The sequence below is a fragment of the Dermacentor andersoni genome, chromosome 5 (assembly GCF_023375885.2).
Source record: "Dermacentor andersoni chromosome 5, qqDerAnde1_hic_scaffold, whole genome shotgun sequence".
NCBI classification, from domain to species: Eukaryota; Metazoa; Arthropoda; class Arachnida; order Ixodida; family Ixodidae; genus Dermacentor; species Dermacentor andersoni.
Genome location: NC_092818.1, coordinates 143,848,692 through 143,870,481, shown reverse-complemented (window position 1 = coordinate 143,870,481; position 21,790 = coordinate 143,848,692). Strand labels below are relative to the sequence as shown.

Genomic DNA, 21,790 nt, shown 5'->3' with positions numbered 1-21,790 from the left:
ACCGCCTGTAGTATTACACAGGACAATATTCGTCCTGCGTATAGTCCTATAATGTGTTCTTAGCCTGCTTTGCCGTGTAACAGCAACGAACGAAATCCAACTCATTCCACTCTCACCTTTATTGCAAGCTCAGCTATAGTTGGTTGAGGAACCGCGCCAGCGCCGCCGCCATGGGAGCACGCGGAAGGCAAATCGACGCCCCTCGAGTTATTTCGGGCGGACTCGATTGCGCAACCACTGCGCCGCACTAATGCAGACCACGAGATTGCAGGTTGGTCCACAAAGCGCGTTCTCGGTGTGGATTCGCACGGTGCTGATGTCTCAGTCCTGTCGATGCTCCGGGAAAACGGTACAAATTCGCAGCCTCAGAAAGATAATGCATATCAGCACCGTGCAAAAAAAACTTAGGCTTTGTTCACATCTCAAGTGAGGAAGAAGTCAAAGATGAGACGCGGGTGACTTTCTCTAGGGGACTCCTCTCTTGGACAATGTCGTCTCAGCCGTTCGAGAATTTCTAATTGTTTCGAGGCGACCTTCTTGTTAATTATTTTTGCCCATTATATTATTTTCTTGCCCACTGGTTATTCCCCAACTGTCTTCGTTGTTTCCTTGTCAGTGCGAAATGCCTTCTTCTAATTCCATTGGAATCTTGATTAATAGAAATGCATGTGTACATAGCTCCCCCCAAAAAGCTGACGCGGGTTAAACACGTAAGAGTCAAACGCTAGACTTTCAACTAATAAATTTACAAGTCATAGGAACATCCCACAACTACGTCAGACACGTGAAACAAAACAGACGCAACTTAATTCCCCACAGTGGGCGAGAGGGAAACCAAACGAAACTACATGAGCAGTTGCCGCGGTTCGTTCTACAAGCCATCATCATCATCAACAGCAACAAAGACGACGACGACGACGACGACGACGACAACAGCAACATCAACTACATCATCATCATCATCATCATCATCATCATCATCATCATCATCATCCCGCCTCCACTAAATATTACCGGTCCTCGGAACGTCTATTACCGGCACGTCGGAAACATGGACCCGTCTTTGCATAACAGAGTGGAATGGACGATCACGATGAAAATTTTTAGAAGACTCGCCGTGTTGTTGAGAAGTGGTCCCCAAAGGGCAGCCGACCACGAAATCAGCGTCCTTATGCACGTAAAACGGCAAGAAGATAAGCGCAGCGCTCCATGCACCCAATAGAAAGAGTCCCTTTAATGGCGCGGCCACCTGAGAGGCGTACCTTATCCGCGCCGTGCGACCGATCACGTAGAGACGTCGTACCCCGCACCTCTGTATCGGTAAACCACTCGTGAAACAAGAACGGCCGCGGGGTTCGACGCACTGTCTGTCCCGTGCGCGGCGTCATCTCCCGAGACATGGCCTTGCCTTTACCTGTGCACATACGGCCAGATATGAGGTGCTGTCCAGGCGACGTTATCGCCAGAAGAAATCGAGGTATTCTCTTCTTTTCTGTGTTTTTTTTTTCGTAGATAAGAGTACACTTTCATTCATCGCTGAAAAATCAGCGTGAACACAGAAGTATCCCTCCGTTTCATCATTCTTGCCAACTTCCTCATTTCTATTTTTATTTTTTCCTTCGCTTCTTTTCTGAAATATGCACGGTTTATCCCGCTGTCAACATAAGTGCGACCACTAAGTTCTCAGTCGTCATGCCGGAAAAGAGGGCGGGGACGCATTATTCTTAGACATTTACAAATCACCACATGAGCTGCCACGACCCCGGAACGGCCAGCTTGGGGCAACAGGATTGTGGTTATTCCATTTCGCTCCGAGGGACGGCTAACGCTTTAGAGCAAACAGGAAAAGAGTGAAAAAGCAAATAATCATATAAATAAGCAGCCAAAATAAAAACACAAGCCAATTGCTAACGATACATTCTCACCCGGTTCCAGTCGAAAAAATTCACAGGAACTTGGAATTCTTATCGAAGCTAAATGACGCGGTAGAGTTTCAATCTGCTGCAAATGAGCAGCAAACCCGCCAATCACATTCGCGTTGAAATTCGCGCACTGAATGCGGATATCCGTAACGTGTTAAAGAAACGGTCGTGTTAACCGTGGGCGTGTTACGCAGATAAGTCTGTCCAAAGCGTGTGACGGGCAGTCGTCTTGTAAGTACGCACTGGTGGATAAGCTAAACCGGCGAGCGCCTTGCGAATGCAGCGTAAACGCAGGAAGTGGCGTTGGCGTTTCCGGCCCTGCTTTAAAAACCTGCTACACCCACCTCCCCTTCCCTTCCCATCGAGGATGGCCTGACAGCACCGGAGGTGCGACCGAACTTCACTTTTTTTGCTCGGAAAAGCGGCAGGTCCGTTAAACGCCGCGGTCTCGGCGTGGGATAAGAAGATGCTCGAACTGTGGGCGGTGCTCGACTGTTTTTCCCCCTCCCTGAAGTTCTAACTTCACCGGAGGGTCTTATCGGATGTTATTTCGACCGAAACAGGAACTGGGGAAATATTCATACATTAGTTATAACTGCCGAATACGTGAAAATGGCGATACAGGGCCCGTATATTCACGACAAGCTGCTATATACGCTATAGATTTCTGCGTAATAGAAAATGTCAGCCAATCGTGGTGCTGGATACATTATCAACCGAGCCGGCCAGTCAACGGCAAATTACACTTAGGAACGAAAAACTTAGTTAAAACGGTCCCAAGAAACAACTTTCCTTGATATCGTCGAATGCTTAGCTGTGCTTCTGTTCAAAAACGGAAAGCGCAAATAAAGTAACGGTGATAGAGAGTAAAAAGGATAGAAGGAAACAGTTATTTGTTTAATACAGTACCAATGCATGTTCCTTGTCTATGTAGAACCAGAACAACTTCTTTGTCTAGTTCTTCTACTGTAGTTCTTAGTTTAGTATAGCGCTACACCTTCAGATGTACTACTATAGGACACCTTGAGGTGCATGTCCAACTATTACACACAGCACTGGCCACATTGTATGAACCCGTATACCGGTACAGAATTATAGGAGTACTCTAGCATCGTATTACCGCTCAACCCTTGCCGTTACCGATACCGCTTGCCGACAACATGGCATGTGCAGTGTGGGGGAGCGGTATTGGTAACAGTAACAGCAGAACGGCAATGCCATGGCACTCTAAAATTATGTATATACGTGAGAGGTGCGTACAGAACCGCTCATTTGTAGATAAAATGTGCGTGTATTGTGGCGCCCATAGTTTCCTGCTAAATTACTAGAGGCAACTCTGGCGCTGCGCGATCGTTCAGCCACACTCTTAAACAAAATTACACCCTTTGGATCGTATCTTGCCGCACAACAATAATCGCCATCTGTCTTGTCCGCGTTTCCTTTCTTTAACGTTGCGAGCCCGGTACCCAAGTCACGAACGGCATGCGCGTTATCGGCATGGCAGAGCGATTCTCGACAGGAAAGTAGCGAGCGCAGCGTTTTCAGGAAAGGAAACGCAAGCAAGGCAGATGACGATTATCGTTGTGTGGCAAATACACACCCCAACGGGTACTACATGGATTTGTCTAATCGTCGTGCTTGCTGTGGCTTCGCGTGTTTTTTGTGGCGTTACTTACTGCGCTCTATCTTCCCGAGTTTCTAAGAAACAGTGTTTACTATAAACATGAAGCTAATAAGTGTCTGCGCGCGCTCTTAGTCGTTGCGAGTTGTCCCAGCATTTACAACGCAGTGCTTCGTTGAAAGGGATTAGTTTGCAAAGTAACAAAGCCGTTTGAAGCCACACGGACGAAGTTTAGGCAAATCCATGCACTGTCCATGATTCCATTGCTGGCGTAACCGCTATCCTTGCATTTCCTGTAGACACTATATGGCACCGGAATTCGCTCTGGTAATTTTTGTAGGAAACGTTATAGCAGCGCCTCAACGGACGCTTACGAAATTCAATGTTGCGCGCCTCATAATCTCTGAGGCCTTACATACTTTCACACGGGGGTGTCAGACAGTGCTAGGTGGGACACGAAGACCCGTGAGTCTTGTGCTTCTTGAAAGGATGAGCGTACAACATCCAAATTAGAGCTGTGCACGGCCTCGGGCCGGCCCGAAAGCCCGGACCCGGCCCAGCCCGCGGGCCGGGTTCGGGTCATTTGGAGATTCTCTTACTCGGGCTTGAGCCGGGCCCGGGCCAGGCTTTCTATGTCTCGGACGGACCGGTAGGGCTCCCCGATCTCTGATATTGTTTCTTTTTGTGTCGGCGTCGCCTTATTGCAGGTCGGGCCGGACCGCCTGTGGTAGTGCAGGGCCCGGGCCGGGCGCGGGCTCAGAATTGCGGCCCGTGCACAGCTCTAATCCAAATCACCCACATTGCTTAAACGGGCTTTAAGAGAAACCCCAACTCAGTTACGTACGACTGATAACGTCCTCTAGTTCTTCCTACTTCTCCTACTTCTTCCTAGACTTTGGTTTCATTCGGTCACGGGCTGAAGGATATTGATGGAGTGTCCTTTCAAAACATTATTATTGTAATTTCGTGGTAAAGGGTCGATTGTTATAAGAGGAAACGAACGTAAAAGTTCCGTTTTCTGAAATGCCACGCCGAAACCCAGCGCCGATTACAGCAGTTAGTATTTTTGGCATTGTAGAATGGTAATTTACTTGCCAGGGCGAATAATATTTTCTCTTTAATGCCGCTTTAACGTTGCACTATCTCCCGAAATAAAAAAAAAAAAGAATGATGTCGTTGACCCAACCAAGTCTTATGATCGAACGGCAACGTAAAAAAGCAGCGGGCCACTATTGAAGTCTCAATACGTCAACAGGTAAAGCGATACAAAAGCGCGACGTAAGTTATGCTCCGTCGACACGATTATGGCGCGAAACGGCATTTCTCTCGTGAACGCAGAAGCCATGGCGCTGTTACGCGTATTCTCCGCATTCCGTTCTGATCGAGGTGTTCTTTCTTTCTTTTTTTTTTTTCGCTGGTCCATCTCGCGCTAGCCCTGCTCGTGCTCTCGAGCAAATCGATTATTAGGCCAGCGGTGCTGAGCGCTATAACTTCACGCGCACGCGGCCTGTCACATTTTTTTCACCACCGCGGTCCGAGAATGCGGGCCGAGAATGCGGCCGTAGCATGTTTGCTGTATACTCCCCTGGGAGTCCGCCTCGCGAAGCAATCGTATATACACACGTGCCTATGTGGCACAGCGTGAAATGATCTTGTATTTGTACCATGCGTGATCGGGAAGATGATAGCGGCGCTATAGCGTACGTTGCTAGGGGTAACGCTTCCTTTCTTTATTCATTACGAAAATATTCGCAAGATATTAGGGATCACAGCTGATCGCTATAGGGTTTGTCTAATCTCGCAAAGAACTCTTACTTCTTCAAGGAAAACAGGCACAGTAGCTCAGTGGCTATGGCGTTGCGCTGCTGAACGAGAGGTCGCGGGTTCGGCGCAAGGTTTAATATCAACAGAAAACGTATATGACGAGACAGAAAGAGGATAAAGTTGTTATTCTTCTTCTCGTTCATTTTTAACCTTGCGCCACGCATCCCTCTTAAGCTATGCGCCTATGCTAGACCAACATATATAGCAAGTAACCCTGCTAGTGATCACGTCCAGCGCGCTCTTAACTTTCTCCGCTCCCTCTTCCTATTCCGCTTTTTTTTTTCCCTGTAGGACATAGCAAACTGAGCACGTTCGTTTGGTCGGCATCCATGTATACCCTTCCCACTTCGTTTAAATCTAGCTTTCTTTCGAGCACATATGTATGACGCGGAGCTCCTGTGTAGACAGTTTAAGACAACTCAGAAAAAGAAAGTTGTCGCACAACGAGCTTAAGTAATAATAATAATAATACTAATAATAATAATAATAATAATAATAATAATAATAATAATAATAATAATAATAATAAAAGACGAGTTTAAACATATGATACTTGTTTTGATAGGGAGGCCTCCCATACAAACAAACAGTATATCGGAGGCAAACAGACGACCGCGGCTTCCTGTGCCGGCTTCCTTTAAGAAGAACGTGTGCTTTGGTGACACTCAGCGCCTGTTTGATTTATTTTCTTTCTTTCCTTCTTTCTTTCTTTCTTTCTTTCTTCGCTTGTTTCGAAGGAGCACTACCTGTTCCGTCGATAAGCCAGCAACCTTCAGAGAACATGCACGACACGCCTGAGCTAACAATGAGGAAAAGGGTCGCTGCGCAGCGCGTATGATAGTACAGTCGCGGCCGCCTCCACTGCGTATCTGATTGCACACAAATGTCGCCACTGTTCGAGCAAGTGGAATAACAGGCGATAGTCGAACAACTCGCAAAGGTGCGTGGCACCAGGCACGTTGTACGCGCGTCGTCAAAACGTTGTCCGCAAACACGAGACGAGCGATGTCCGATATGCGCGGTATACAGAGCAAATATGTCGGTGTTGATCAAGTACACGTACAGTCGCCGATATGGTGCTATGAATGTACATATATAGTATTGCGTCATCATCCGGAAAAATAATTCGTTGGGCGATGCGCTACCGTTTTACACGTATTCGTTCACACGCTGTCGCGTATACGAAAGCGCGGGCACAGGAGCTTCAGCGAAACATGCATCCTCGGCATGCGCTTCCTGATCCAGGCGAAAGGATGTAACAGAAGAGAGCCGATGAGCGCAACAATCGTACATTTGTGCCTGAACTGAGAGGGAAAAAACAGCGCTGTGGACAGAACGTTCGCGCTGTTTTTTTACAGCGAAGCTGCATACAGCTATACCATCCGGCGGTGGTCGATGTCCGTCCGTCTACGCGTCGCGTCGACAGGAAACAATTTTCGCCTCCGGTTTCCCGCGAATTCTCTGTAGCTCTCAACCTAATGTAGGTACCTTCGAAAAAATTATATCGAAATCGGCCGCTAAGACGACTCTATCAGTACGCCGAGTTTCATTAACTAGTCCTAATTAGTTAGTTCACAGTGAAGTTGTAAACGTATACAGAATTCCCGTCTCCTGTTAATACGTGGCTGTCTACACGGAGGGAGTGTGGTTAAAGAAGACGGCTGTGACTCTTGTTTTATCAAAACTAATCCGAAACAAATTATACGACAGTTAGCCGCTAAGAGGACTCTAACATTGCGCCGAATTTCACCTACTTTTCACAGCTGCGTAGTTCACAATGAAGTTGTATACATTGTGGAATTCCCGTCTGCCATGCGGCGGTACTTGAACACGTCACTACTTCATAATAGAATAAGAATAAATCACTCTACAGCCAAAGATGTATTCGTTGTCTGTGCCCTTCAATAATAATAATAATAATAATAATAATAATAATAATAATAATAATAATAATAATAATAATAGTGCGTCGATTGAAGTAAAACACACAACAGCTTCGCTGCTCGTCCTTTACAAAATAAACTTTTTTTTACTGCTCGAACCATTACGCTAAATGTTCGAGAAGGGGTCGGAACTTCTTCGACGGACATGAAGGTGAACGTAGTGCGTCATGAAAGGACGTTCATGACGAAATTACGGTAACGTGAACAAAGTTCTCAGAACCTCATTAGGAACTCTCCGCGGCCACATTTGTAAGCAAGTTGTACTACGCATCAATGTGTTATACGACCGAGACTTGTTGCCACGAGAAAAGGTGTGTGCTCAGGGCACAGCTCTCAAGAACGCCTGCCATACCTCTCTCTCTCTCTCTCTATATATATATATATATATATATATATATATATATATATATATATATCTTGTTCACGAAATCTTTACGCATTTTAAATCTCACAATTGGACAGGTATACTATACTTGTCGTGAGCGACAGTGTTTCTGAAGCGTTGCGCATCCAGCACGCACCCAGACCGAGGTTGTTGTTGTTGTCCTGAGTGGCCGTGGTACATACCCACAGTGGGGGATTGGCCATGAATCCCAAGACCGATCCAACAGTACAATCCAACAGTACAAAACAGAAAAGAAAAGAAAAAGATATAAAAGATCCGACGTGCGGACGCGCAGATAAATTCCCCCGCTCCCACTGCCACCACCCCGTGCAAGACGGATTCTTAAGCGCGTATCTTATAGGGCAAAACGTCCGCACACGAATGCACGTGGCCCCGCTTCTGACCTATGCTGCCACGAGCATTCCAATGCGCACATTTCGAAACAGCTGTTTCACAATCGGGCACCGACCGTGCCTTCTTCGAGGGCGATGCTTCATTTTGACGTGAACGGTAATTAGCCAGCTAAGGTTCTCTACGGCACCGAACATGCATCTTCCTGTCGTCGGATTGCTTCGCTCGGCGCTTGAGTGGCCGTGCGAGCGCGCGCTTGTGTGCGTGCCGGAGTTGCGCGCGCAAAGTTTTTGCGCGGGTGTATGGATGTTTTCTTTAATTCAATTCAATTAAGCTTTATTAATGACACAAATGTTGTAAATACATGTTGTAATACATACATGCAGACAGAGGTCCCAGGTTCGGAGACCGATGCATGGGGGACCTCCTGTACAACGCGTGATCGGAAATAATAAACATACACTGCAGGCTTTAGATTACGGGCGAACACTAAGCATACACAGTTGAATTTAGGTCATTTGAGGAAACAGAAAAAGGAGAGAGAATAAAACAAAAAGGTCAAGAAAATAGATGCGATAAAAATGTCTACAGTGAAAGAAGAAAGGCACGTACACCAGTTTTTTTAAATTCACGATATTAGTCCCATTCTTAATGTTTTGTGCCAGTATAAGTTCGAGAAGGAAGTCGCAGCAAAGGCAGGCCTAAATTTACCACAGTTGGTTGTAGGCATATACAGTAACCAGTTCTACTGAATTGAAAATCGCTCAGTGATGAATAGGCTTATTATAGGTATTGGAAGTTTACTATAAGTAAATCTGTGCACCAAATACCAATGCAATACTTGTTAAGTTTGCAAATTGACAACATTTTATGAATGCACAGTAGACACAAATCATTGGATGAGAAACTGCTTATTGTTATGGCTCTTATTGTCTGATTTCAAGCATGCTGTAATGGAGCGTAATCAGCTATGTACGTATAGCGCCATGAAAAAATGCAGTAGCTAAATGGGCTGCAGGCAGTATCGAAGATAAATGTATCTTCGATAATATCTTAAGATAATCTTTGGGTATCTTGCATCTGTATCATGATACATTCGGCAAGACCTGTATCAATATCTGCATTTCCGATACATAATATCGTGTTTTTTTTTTTGTTTTTTTAAATACAAGATACACGTATAAGAAAATCCACAAATATACCCAGAGTCACTGAAGCAAGCAAGCTAGTGACCAAATACGATTGATAAAATTGAATGCTCAGTGGCACTAGCATAACCAATTAATAAAAATTTTGCTATTAACTTTAGTAACTGGGTGGAATGTTGCGACTGCAGAATGGAAATGAAGTCGGTGCTGATAGCACATCCTATTGCTAGAAACGTCGTGATTAGAAGGATTTTCGAGATATCTTCTGAGCAAGGGCGCTTGTGGAATGCATTACTTTTTCAGCTAACAGTTCTACATACATATTGCACAATGCGGGAACGTATATCTAGAACAGCAATGCACATCGCTTGAGATTCTGAGTACTTTGAGCACTTTACCAGTGCTGACCCAGTCAGTGTTCTATATACCGACACAGACGCTCAGTATAGTAGAGTTCGAAGCCGCAAAAGTGGGCGCTAAACGAGAGAGCAGCGTTTTATTGCATGTACTTATTCTGTCAGCAGCTGTGGCACATCTGCTTTCGCGCCGGCACGCAGTTTGAAGTCAGTCGACCTAAAAGACTATTTGCCAAATTACTCTACGTCATGCATCCGCATAAAATTCAGTCAGTGGTTGACGATTAGGAATAACTTGAATGACATGAGACTGAACAACATGGTCCAATTAGCAATTATCGCAATTAGTGAGCAGCGTGAGGTGTGTACATGGGAACGCGAAGCCTACTTTCGCTCCACACTTAAAATAATTTAGACCCTCAAAGTAAAAAAGGGTGTAAATGTGTCTGTAACTCACACCCCTAGGGTGGGATTAATACAACTGACACCCTAATGGTGTGAGTTATAGACATATTTACACCCTTTTGCACTTTAAGGGTGTAAATTATTTTACCGTGTATACTCTATCACTCCAGCCATTTTTTGCTACTTCAGACACAGGTCCATTTACCTTTCTCTAAATATATCTTTTGTAGTCACGGCCTTCGACAGAGCAACTATTTCCTCATTTACCTCTGTACGGGTACTTTGACATGATGAGAAAGCATGCTGAATAGTTTCTGCGCTATTTCCGGACGCGACAGACGAATAGTCATCGGCAAATTTTCTGTTATATGACACGGCCTTCAAGATAATCAGATGCCCTTACAGGGTCCGAACAACTAGGGCTCAGCGCTTCGAAGTATCATGACTTCTCTCTTTCTTAATTTTATTATCTGCTGCTCAATATAATTCCATAGCTGGTTTCCTCTCCATCATGTTGTTCCCTCACGCACCTTCGTTTAACACCGTTTCCTCTGCCGCTGTTCACACACCTGGGAACATAATATCTACTGGTTCACTCTGTGACATAGTTGCGCGTTTTCTATATGCTGTGAGTGAACGTATTTCAAAGGTAGCCAACGTTCCCCCGTGTTCTTCACCCACCCTCTCATATAAATGCGAAGGACGATTTGTCAAATGCGGGCCAGTGCAAAAATATCCCACACCGCTTGAGAGCATATACATTATGTAAGTCTCTAGCGAAGAGCTGAACGCGGCTAATGACAGTCGGCATGCTTTCTTAGATGTAACATTATCTGCTATTACATGATCTACCGTTTCTTAGTCTGACGAGTACAAAGTCAAGTCAAGTCAAAGTGTTTTGCAAGGCCACCATCAGCGGTGTGCACTGCTCCACGTCAAACTTTAACATTAACCCAAAATTACGCGCACACTGAACATTGGTACAAACTCACCATGTTGTTGTCATGATGATGATAGTGAGGTATGGGTGTCTCATTTGAAGCGGGATGCTAATATACCTCACCCAGTTCATTCTTTCAACTTTCTGATGTTTTTATGCCGTTGAGTGCCTTCATATCCTATGCTACATTTGCTGTCGTTTACCGAAGCTTAGAAATGTTGGTATGCCCTTAGAACGCGAGCAACCTATTAAGTGTGCGACTTGTATATTACGCACTGAAGCTTAGTGTGGGACAGTTACGAACATGCACAAACGAACCCGTAGCTAAATAGCATGATTACCTGCTTTATGATTGGACCACATAAAGCAATGCATCATAAGAAGCGTAAAAGCGGTGTGGAAAAAGCGCTAATTGTTTAGCACACCTGCGTTGATCTGACGCAAGTCCGGCAGGACCCATCGATTGTTGCGGAATAGCGATATAGTACTTGGTCAAAAAGAAATCTTACTTGTTAATAGTGAAAATTTGAAAAGGGCGAGGTCTGCTGGCGGCATGCAGATAAGAAACTTGCAAGTAACCACCTGCTAACTTGCAGCGGCCCTTGCTATACTGAGGAATTAACTAATGTACTGAAGTATCTTAAGACACATATGACAAGTATCGTATCGGATACAATTAGTTTGCTAGTATGTTGTATCTGTATCATGATAAATTTGCAGGGAATTGTGTGGACGACATAATTTACGAGATATGTGCTGTCAAACCTGCGGTAAAAGTGCACTGTCATTTCACTTACTTTCATACCAAAACGTCGTTTTACGCGTTGAAGCACAGAAGTAACCGGGACGCCAATGCATTTCGTTCTAAGTGGACCCGCCTTGCGAACTCCTCGGCTAGAATTTGTAAACTCCAATATGTGCCACAAGATAATTAGTTAGCAACTTAATTAGTGAATCTTTGTTAATTAGTCGATTACGCATATCAATTTTTCGTGTAAGTAATGTCTGCCTCTCGAAGTAGACGAGCTCATGGACTATAATTGTGATATCTGCCACAGGCAATGCTTTTTAATTGGAAGTGTTCGCTGCAACAACGGCCCGTACGTACACTGCTTAATTCTGGATGCGTTATGTTACACAGAGCGGTTCTTGTTTGTAGAAAGTGAAGAAAAAGGGATTAACCGTAAGGCGCCTTTACCCGTCTCTCCATGGCAAAACCACTTCACTGCATTGTGCCGCAGACGTATAGGGCAGCAGAATTAAGAATAGTTGGGAGAGGGACGTGGTGGAAGCATGCAGGCGTGCGCCTAAGTGGAGAGAGCCCCTGGCTCTGAAAGGCTTTGGACGGTGTGCAGAGGTCACCTCTCTCTCCGGAGTTTTCGAGGAAAGGGGACGCAACAACAGGTAGCCGGCTTTACAGGCTCCGGAAATGAGTTGCGGTGAGGCTTGCGCAGTGGCTTCGTTTCTCGGCGTCGTATACGTCGCCCATTCAAACAAACACTTCTCACATTGCGCGGGTGCTCAACTCTAAAACGAAACTATACGACATCGCCAGGTTCTAAGGCTATACAGGCAGCAGAAGTATACGCGCACCGAACTGTCAGTCAAAAAAAAAAACTGGACTCACCAGTGCGGGCTGTTCGACCACACGCGTATGCGTTAAGCTTATACATATACGTATATACGTCGAGCGAAACACTATAGCTTCCGGTACATACGCAATCGCAGACATAGCGGGCGAGCACCGCAGACAAGATAAACGAAAAGACACCCCCTGTCGAGCTGAACGCCACGGCGGGGTCAGCTGTACAGCCCGCGCACCAGCGTCGCCGGTATGCGTACACACGCAAGGGGCGCAGCGAAGGGTCCCCCATTTACCGCGGCGACCATTAAATACGCCTTCGTCGACTTCAATTAGCAAATAATGCCGGTACAGCCACGAAGAGACGCGCGACAACGGCGTGGAACAAGCGAGGACTTAATTACAGATCGAAATCAGACTCCGGCGCAACGCGCGGTCGTCAATCTCTGCGGTTCCCGGCGAGCATGCTGCATACGCGCGGCAGAGAGGAGGGACGCCGGCGCCGCACCGTTTTGTCCGGTCCCCACGGCACTTTTCCGCGAACGCCATTAATTAGAATCGGCAGCACGCAGCACGTGTATATACACGCCATAGGGACACGCCGTGCCCGCGGACAAGCAAGCGGCCGGGCCCGACCGCGTATATATGAAGTCTATATAGTGCTATGGCTATACGTCCCACGCCTTGCGCCGTTCATTGTCGCCGGCGTGGCGCGGGGCCTCCCAGCGCATGACGCAAATAGAGTTCTTGTCGCCTCCGTATATGCTGCATGCGTGCCCCCTCTGGCGAGTGGGGGACGCATACACGGAGGCGCCGTTACGTTTTGGGGGGTAATTAACGATCCCAGAGACACCGCGTCGCAGACGGACGGATTCGGGCGGAAGGCGCCACGTCTCGTGTAGTTCGTCATGCAGGAAATATCCGCCCCGCATCCTATATGAACGTTTCGAGTCCGTATATATACAGGACCTTGACGTCGCGTTTACCGTCATCCGCGTCCGCGCGCTTGTTGCGAGTGGTGGAGACACAACAGTTGAGCGAGGTAGAAGCGATGTATATACAAGAAGTGTGGTCGAAGACGCATTGGCAGAAACTGTCACTATGTGGGCAGGCATCTGACACCACTGCCGAAATGCGATACAAATTTGAATGTTTCGGGGAAGTTTTCACAAGGGATAGCTGTGACAGTCAACGAGAAACATCCACTTTATCAATCGCTAATTTATGTATGTGACCTGACTCTTTGTACGTTTACGTAGCTTGACTTTATGTGTATCAATGTGACCTTCATGAGTATAGCCTGTGGCCCTATCCTATGCATCATCGCGCACGTTGTGAGTTCATTTCTTACGTGAAAAGGACTAACTGATACCAATTATGCGCGTCGGCATCTCCCAACAATTAAGTATTTTTTAAATATGTTGCAGAGTCATCTAATCGATAATAAATCAAGACCAGGTTATACCTAGGTGCGCTACGACGAATCTGCATGAAATAGCAAATTGCAAGGTGACAAATAGCATGGGCGTTCAGCTGACCGTGTGGAACACATATATGCCTTCAAGCAAACGACTTTTAGTAACCCTACGCATTGTCTATACAATTCAACTAGACTGCTTCGCCTTATTAAAGACTAGTTTTCTTTTTCTGAGTATATATACAGGGTGTCCCACGTAACTTTAGCCAAACCTTAAACATATGAAAATGTCACGTAGCTGAACAGAACCAAGGTAATGTTGTTTCCCGCCGCTTGGAGATACTCAGATGAGTTTTTTCTATCCGCCGAATTACATAATTAATTTTAATTCATTAATCAACTTTTCATATATTCTAATTAGATTATAAGTGTCAATGAGAAAATTGTGGAGCAACACGAGAAACTCCCGATACAGCTTTCTGTTGCTCAGTACGTACTGCATAAAAGTGTTTTCCGAGCGTAGAAGAAGCCCGCGAATACATGCAAAGTGCCTCGAGCGGCCAGTCCCGGGGCAATTTTGCCCGTACTCGCAGGCTTCTTTGACGCTCGGAAAAACACTTTTATGTAGCATGCATAGAACAACAGAAGGCTGTACCGGGAGTTTTTCGTGTTGCTCTGCAATTTTCTCATTGACACTTTTAATCTAATTATAACATTTGAGAAGTTGATGAAATAATTGATACTAATTATGTAATTAGGAGAATAGAAAAAAATTATCTGAGTATCTCCAAGCGGCGGCAAACAAAATTACCTTGCTTCTGTTCAGCTACGTGACATTTGCATATTTTTAAGCATTGGCTACAGTTATGTCGGACACTCTTGTATAGAGACTGCCCATTGACAAAAGCGTAAAATAAACCAATTTCCTTAGCTACGTTTATCATTGTCCATAAACACCCAAACGACTTGTTTGCAGTGTCTTTAGGCAGAAGACTGCAAGTTGCCAGACATTTTACAGACTTTACAGTAAAGTAAGACATCTGAAGAATTTTTATTGGCTACCCAAGTGAATTTACCTGTGGGAGGGCGGCTTCACCGTAATCTAGCTTCTCTGTGTCAATGCATTAAGGAGACGGGACACAGATGGGAAACGTGTTGCGTAAGCACGCCGCCGATGATACGAAATCAGATTTTGTTTTTTGGCTCTCGTAGACTGCTCAATATACGTTGCTTCTTTTTCGGCGGCCAATCTTTTATCCCGCGCGCCGGCCATTACATCACCGAATCCCATAACCTTGCGTCAGACGTCGGGATGTAAAGAGACCACATTAACGACCATTCCATTCAGCGAGACACTGACCTCGGTCACGCGAATAGCGTGCTATTAGGGCAATGTTCCGCTCTCTCTATGTTTTATTTTTCCGGCGCCGCTGCAGCTTCATCGCCACCTCTTAGAGAGATGGAGAGAAAGAGAGGGAGAGAGATGCTATTCTTTATGAGAAAAGAGGCACAAACACGCATTGTCATGTCCCATGGCGCCGCAGGGCATTTACTTCGAAGTTCGTCTCTGTTTTATTAGCCCTGTGACCTTGGTTTAATGATCGTCGAGTAATTTTCCGGTGACCGCATTTCTCTTCTATCTAGCCAAGTCGATAACAAATACAGTGTAACTCTGTTGCATCCTTGCTTAATCGAAATGATCTAATTATAGTTTTCTTTCCTCCTTTTTTTTACCACGTAACTAAGCGGTAAACATCTCTGATCCACCAACTTGTTGTAAGTTCCTAATAAACATCCCAACAGACCCTTTGAAAGACTTAAAGCTGGCTTCCTCGCATAGCTGTCTGTCGTAAATATGGCGGCGACGTCATCGATGAAACTGCAGCCATATACGTGTCGCCTACTACACGCTAAACAGCTATATCATCTACACACATATTGCACAAAGAAACTCGCACGAGCCTAACGTATATTCTCCACTTTTAAGTTGTACAATAGGTTGACCGCCATATTCGGCATCGCAGGAAAGCCACCTTGCCGTTTATTTGTCGATCTGTCCATGTCCATGTCGCTTAAGTTCTTAACACTACGCCTAGAGAATGAAAACCGTTGTAGTGGAGGCCTCCACATTAAGTTTTACTGGAAGTTAGATCGAAAGTTTTAAAACACTGTAACTTTCCCACTCCGAGTAAGCTTCCGTTTTGTTGACAGTGTTTCGCGTCCTTGACAGCTATTTGTTGCAGCAGCCTCAAAAACAGCTGAAATACTGGATTTGATTTCCCCCTAATAATGCCGCGTATACTATGGCCGATTGGCCAAGAATCGGATAGAATTACAAAAAGACAGTCGCTGTTTAGAAAACAAAGGGAACGTGGCTCGGTAGCGCTTAAAGGAGGAGATCAATAGGAGTTGAGGAGCTGCATGTGGTACGATCCCTTCTTCCCAATGTCGCGCCTAGGTTATTATCTGCTAAGCAGTGCAAGGAAGATGACGATGATGCAAAGCTATGCTCACTGCCAGGACCATAATCGTTTTTTTTCTTCTTGCCTGATATTCAATGCAGCACGTCCTTTACTTACATTCATGTCACGCGCTCAGAAAGGAGGGATATACGGCAGCAATTATGGCGAAGAAACTGGAAAACACTGCGGTAAGGTTGGCCTCTCGGCATTCTTGAGAGAGCGGGAAAATGACCGTTGAGGCAAACTGCAGTGACACTGACAAAAGCGCTTCAAGAGGGGAGAAGGCATGATCAGTGACCCGAAGGGGCCACGTGCGAGGCGACGGAAATTGGGTATCAGACGAAACACAGGAAAAGGAGAAACGATATGAAGAAAAAAAAAACAGGGGGTCCCGCGCGCGCACGCGCGAAGCAAGAATAGCGGGCAAAGTGAAGCGGCGAAGGGCGTGTGTTTGGTAGGGAGGGAGCGAAGACGAGAAGGATGCCCAGCCCGCTTAGGTTGAAAAGTCGGGCGTCACGCGAGCCGCCGACACAAACTTCGCTAGAGAGAGAGAGAGAGAGAAGGAAACAAGAGGGAGATGAAGTTGAGCGCTCGAAGGTAGAGACGAAAAGGAAGGGAAAGGAAGATGAAGGGCGGCGAGGGAAGCCGAAGAGCCCGCGCTGGCGAGGCGCTCGGCAGAGGAAGAAGAAATACGCGCTCTGCCTGCGATACGACATAGCGAGAAGGAGTGGAGAGGATACAAGAGCGGGCGCCGAGGCTGAGGAGAAGCCCAGTCCAGCCCGGGAGGCCGATTTCTTCCCTGCCGGGCTAAATCGGAGAGGGGAGCAGGGCTTCTCCGTGAGGAGTACGAGTACTAGGAGGAGGAGGAAGGAGCTCGAAAAACGGCCGAAGCGAGACGGAGGGCTCGTTTTTCTCTCCACCCAATTCGCTCTCTCCCTCGCCGGCGGCCGCTGCAAACTTGTGCGCGCCGCACGGCCAACAAACCGGCGGCTGCTGTCGCGGCGAGCAAGCTGTTTCTGCTGCACGCGCCGTTCACTTGCGTCGGCTTTCCTGGCAGCGCGTGCTTCCCCGACTCCACAGCGTACTCCAGGGAGCGATCGGCTGGATTACACACACCTCCTCCGTCGTTCCCACCAGGAACGCTGTCAGCGGTCTTATTCTTGTGCAACCACAGTGGCTTTGAGCTTCCCTCTATCTTTCTTTTTTCTTTTGATTCACCGCGGTTTCCTGGATCCGTCCGTGTTGACCCCGTGTTGTTGGTGCTGGTGCTTTTTTCTGTGACTTGGGGGCTGGAGGCCCGCATCGTCGTCAAGCGCCGGCGTGCCCCGAGGAGAGGATTGTGTGCAGGGCTCCGGAAAGGTAAGAAAGCAATCATGCCCTTCCTTTGCGGGCAAGCGTCGGGCGAAGGCGTGTTTCGGGTGGAGACGGGCGGTCGGTCGCTCACGAGCGTTGCTCGTTCGCCTCCCTCACGTGGTGGTGGACGCGGCGGCGCCCCGCGAACAGCAGGGGGCAGCGACCCGCCCGCGTCGTCTTGCGCGCGTCTCGGCCCGGATCTAGCGCAGCTGCTGTCACTGTCCCGGACAGCTGCCAACAAAATGTGGCCACTGAAAGTGGCACTGTCAAGCCTCGCTACACAAAGCGCAAAAAAGCGATACGAGGAGTCCTTTTCGCGATATAAGGATTACTTTTTTACTACTCCTTGAGAGATTGCGCTCGCGACCCTCGCAGTTTGCGGATCCGCAGGCTGTCGCGTCAGTGCGTGACTTCGCGTGCGGTGTAGCGGAAGGAGACAGCATTTCGAAAGCTTTGACGGTTTGCTTCCCTTCCTTTTCACGAATCCTTATTCAGAAACTAAAAAGGGACAAATTACCATTACGAGAAGCTAACTCGACACCCAGGTGCTTGTGGCGTTCGCCGACATGCTATGCTCCGAAAAAAAAAAAAACAAGCATTTCGAGAACAACGTCTAGCTCACTTTCCTTTTGTTGAATATTTGGAGCACAGTAACTATTAACTAATGTCAAGTTAGCTGCACGTACAGATATGCGTACTGCTTCGCAATTGCGCCTTTCTTCCTGCTTGTAGACGTGTTTTTCGTTCGTGCAAGATATGCAAGCATATCTCGGCTTCTACTTGTTTCGTTACAAGCGAACGGCATCCGTTCCAGCCCGTGTTATGTAGCGCCCCGCCCTCGTCGAGCATGTGCGGCGTGCCTTGTTTTTGTTTACTTCCGCACAACTGGCCCATGACGCGCGAAGGCATGACGTAACGAAGAGAGGACGCACATTTATCTCGAGCCAGTCAAAACGCGAGACGAAAACTCCCTCGCCTCAGCTAGGCATTCGTTGGTTCGCTGAGGTCACGTGACCAGGTCGTTTGATCTCTCTTTGGCCTATGTGGGCGCAGCAGGCCCCGGTTGATCGATAAAAATTCACCGGCGTACCTAGCCACTTCGATGGCTCAAAGTTCGCCTAACGTGCGAATAATTGGCGAGGCGCTTGGTCGTGCATTTCACAGGTTGTGTCCGAATCCTCCCCCTCGGGGCGAGCGGTGGCCGAAATCTGCGGCAAGTAGCAGCTTCGATCACTTGGCAAATAAGCAGCGGCATTTGGCTAGCAAAACGCTACATCGTGTTTGCGTTCCCGCTGCTTTGCCTGCTCCGTCGCGTGCCAAAGTTGGCAAACCGTCGGCAGTACACGGTACCTGCCAAGATTTGATCGTGCAGCGACCGCAATATCTCGGTTTCGAGAGCTAGCGCGAGCGAATTTTGGCTTCACTGCATGGGGCTGGCGACGTCAAATTACGGGTGGTTACAATCGGAGTTGTAAGGCAACTGCTGTTGCCAAGAAAACACGATGATAATAAATATGATGGCAATCACATCTGCGCACCTCGAGAACGGCCCGACGTATACTCCTTAACCATAGAGTTTCGCAGAAACATTACAGGCGTTGCGATCGTTCAGCTTCCATAGGAATGACGAGTAATGCATGGACTTGGTCTAAGCTTCATGCTTATGGCATCAGCCATCCTCGTGGCGTTACTTATTACGCTTTATTTTCCTACATTTCCACGCAATCATGGTTTTCTAAACGCCGCAAGGCAACGATTCCCAGTGCACATACGTAATCGCGGCGAATCGTTGCATTCATCAAGCGACCGCTCGTTGAAAAAGATCAGCTTGCGAAGTCACAAATCCGTTCGAAGCCGCAAGCACGAAGTTTGCCCAAATCCATTCACTGCTCATCGTTCCCACAGCCTTACTTACTTGCGCGAGCTCCCGTAGACACTATAGCGCCGTAGTTCCCTCTAATCAGTTTTGCAGGAAACTCCCCCTTAAATGTCCTGTAAAAGACGCATTCTGAGAGGTATACAGACGCTCCGAGTGAAATTCCAGCGCGCAGAGCCAGTGCAGGCCACCCATCGGCCAGTCTCCAAAGGTCCGGCATTGCACGCGCAAGGACGTCCGCCCGCAGCGACCACGACGCGTGCACCGGCCGACGCGGTCTACCGTGTGCCGGCGCCCAGTCATACGCTAATGCATTCAAGGAGAAAAAAAGAAAAAGAGCGAAGCTGTGCGCGATCACGCCACCCTTTCCGCGAAAGCGGTTACGTGCCGCTGCTGCTGCCGCCGTTGTGAAGCGAAGCAGTCACTCTTCGCAAGCCGGCTGAAAGGGGCAGCTGGTCCGTGCGGCTCTCCAGACGCCGCCGGTCTTTGTGACGAGCACGCACATTCGCTGGCCGCCCCCGCCCAGCGCGCGACGCGGCATCACTCCCCTTTCCCGGTGGTGGTGGCTGCTACACCTGGTCCCATCAGTGCTGTGCAGCGGAACAAACGATACAGGACGCACTCAAATCGACGTCATGCCTAACCCTAGCACGCTTCAAGCGCCTGTCTGCTTCTCGTGCCGAGGGTTTCTTGTTGGGGCCCCTTGAAATGTGCAAGCTTACTGCGTTCTCCTCCCAAAGTATTCCAAGTTTGTTAAATCTTATACGCTATTATATGTGTCTTCATTCTTCGGTTAAGTCTAACGGCAGCTCTACATAAAGTAGACATTTCATAAAATATTTGTTTGCCCATTTAATAAATATAAGCGGTGATCACTGTTGGCACACTAATGATGTGTTAAAGCGGACCATACCATGGGTCATTATAGTTGAGTTGGGTTGCACGTATCAGCATCTATGCACACGAGTTAAGAAGCTTAAGGTCAAATTTGTTGTTCAAACGTATTTTTGCAATCCTCGTCTTGACTATAAATGACCATCAGAGTTTGACGGGGTAGAAGTGTTTGCTGGTACCTAAGAATTGGTCCATGAATCCCGGCTCGCTATCCGGGGTGGAGCGCAACGTTTTGAGTGCGTTCCAGTCCTACGTAACGAAAGAGAGCCAGAGTCGTTGCAATTTGTTCCCATAATATGGTGAACAGACATCACGCGTTGATCATGCAACCAACGAAGCAGTCCGTGCTTCTCATATCGTGTATTGCCCCCCGAGACTATTCCACGAGGGCGTGTCACTTCGAATGGCAGGATCCGTATCATCGGCTGCACTTCAGGGACCTGACCTGCTTTTGATGCGGATGAAGCATGCTTTTGATGCGGAGCAGAAGAAGCACTCTGCTGTTGCTGCACATGTGTTACTTCGCCAAATAGTCCGGCAGCGTTTGACAGTGTTTTTGGTTGCTCGGAAAAGCGTTGAACCGAAGCAGTTTTCACGCGCGGCGGTTTCGCGTTTCCCAGACGCAGAAGGGAAAAGCTGCAGTATAAGTAAACATTTACACTCAGTGGTGTGTTTTATCTTATTTAACTGTTGCTAATAAGGTGTTTATGTTTTCTCCACCCCAGCTTAAGCCAACGTGGATGAAAACACGGGACTCTTTTCAGAAGCGCTCTCACTTGTGCGCGCTTTGCCTCCGCAGCTTTCCCTTCATAGTCGAAGAAAGTTGTCCCCAGAGAACGCCCGTCGCTTCCAGGAATTGGCGGCGGGCGCTTGTCGACTGCATTTCCTATTCTATTCATCGTGTCCCGCCTCGCCAATGCAGCTGCGTCGCCGGCGAATGCCAATGCAAATGGCGTCGTCGGCTCCGCCACAAAAGACAAATCGTAAAGCTGCCCGGTAGGAGGCCATCTATATAGCGCGCAAAAGGAAAACGTGCAGCTCATTCTTGCAGCGATAAAACCTTTTGAGCTCTTAATGTTGCACACCTTTATTGTTCGTTAAGTAATGCCCCTACCCTCCAGATGATCTTATAAGTCGATTAATGCTACCTTGAAACAATTATACAATAGACCACTGTAGGAGGACCTATTGCTAGGCGAATGGCCACAGAGTTGGCAGACGATAGAGACAATGCGTGCTCTTTCACGTTTCTTAGGCGACACGGGCCTGGACTCACGCTTGTGATAACATTTATGCAATGTGTCCTTCACC

The 21,790-nt window shown here is 47.4% G+C and overlaps 1 protein-coding gene across 2 annotated transcripts in view; it reads left to right on the top strand.

The window, feature by feature from the left end:
• The first annotated feature begins 17,256 nt into the window (after positions 1-17,256).
• LOC126531309 (semaphorin-5A-like) overlaps positions 17,257-21,790 on the top strand; it is a 165,303-nt gene continuing 160,769 nt past the window's right edge. Inside the window, exon 1 of one of the 2 annotated variants that reach the window (XM_050178799.3) lies at positions 17,257-17,715. The gene's annotated coding sequence lies outside the window, so the exon portion shown is untranslated. The remainder of the gene's footprint in view (positions 17,716-21,790) is intronic. The other variant, XM_055071099.2, reaches the window with a different exon arrangement.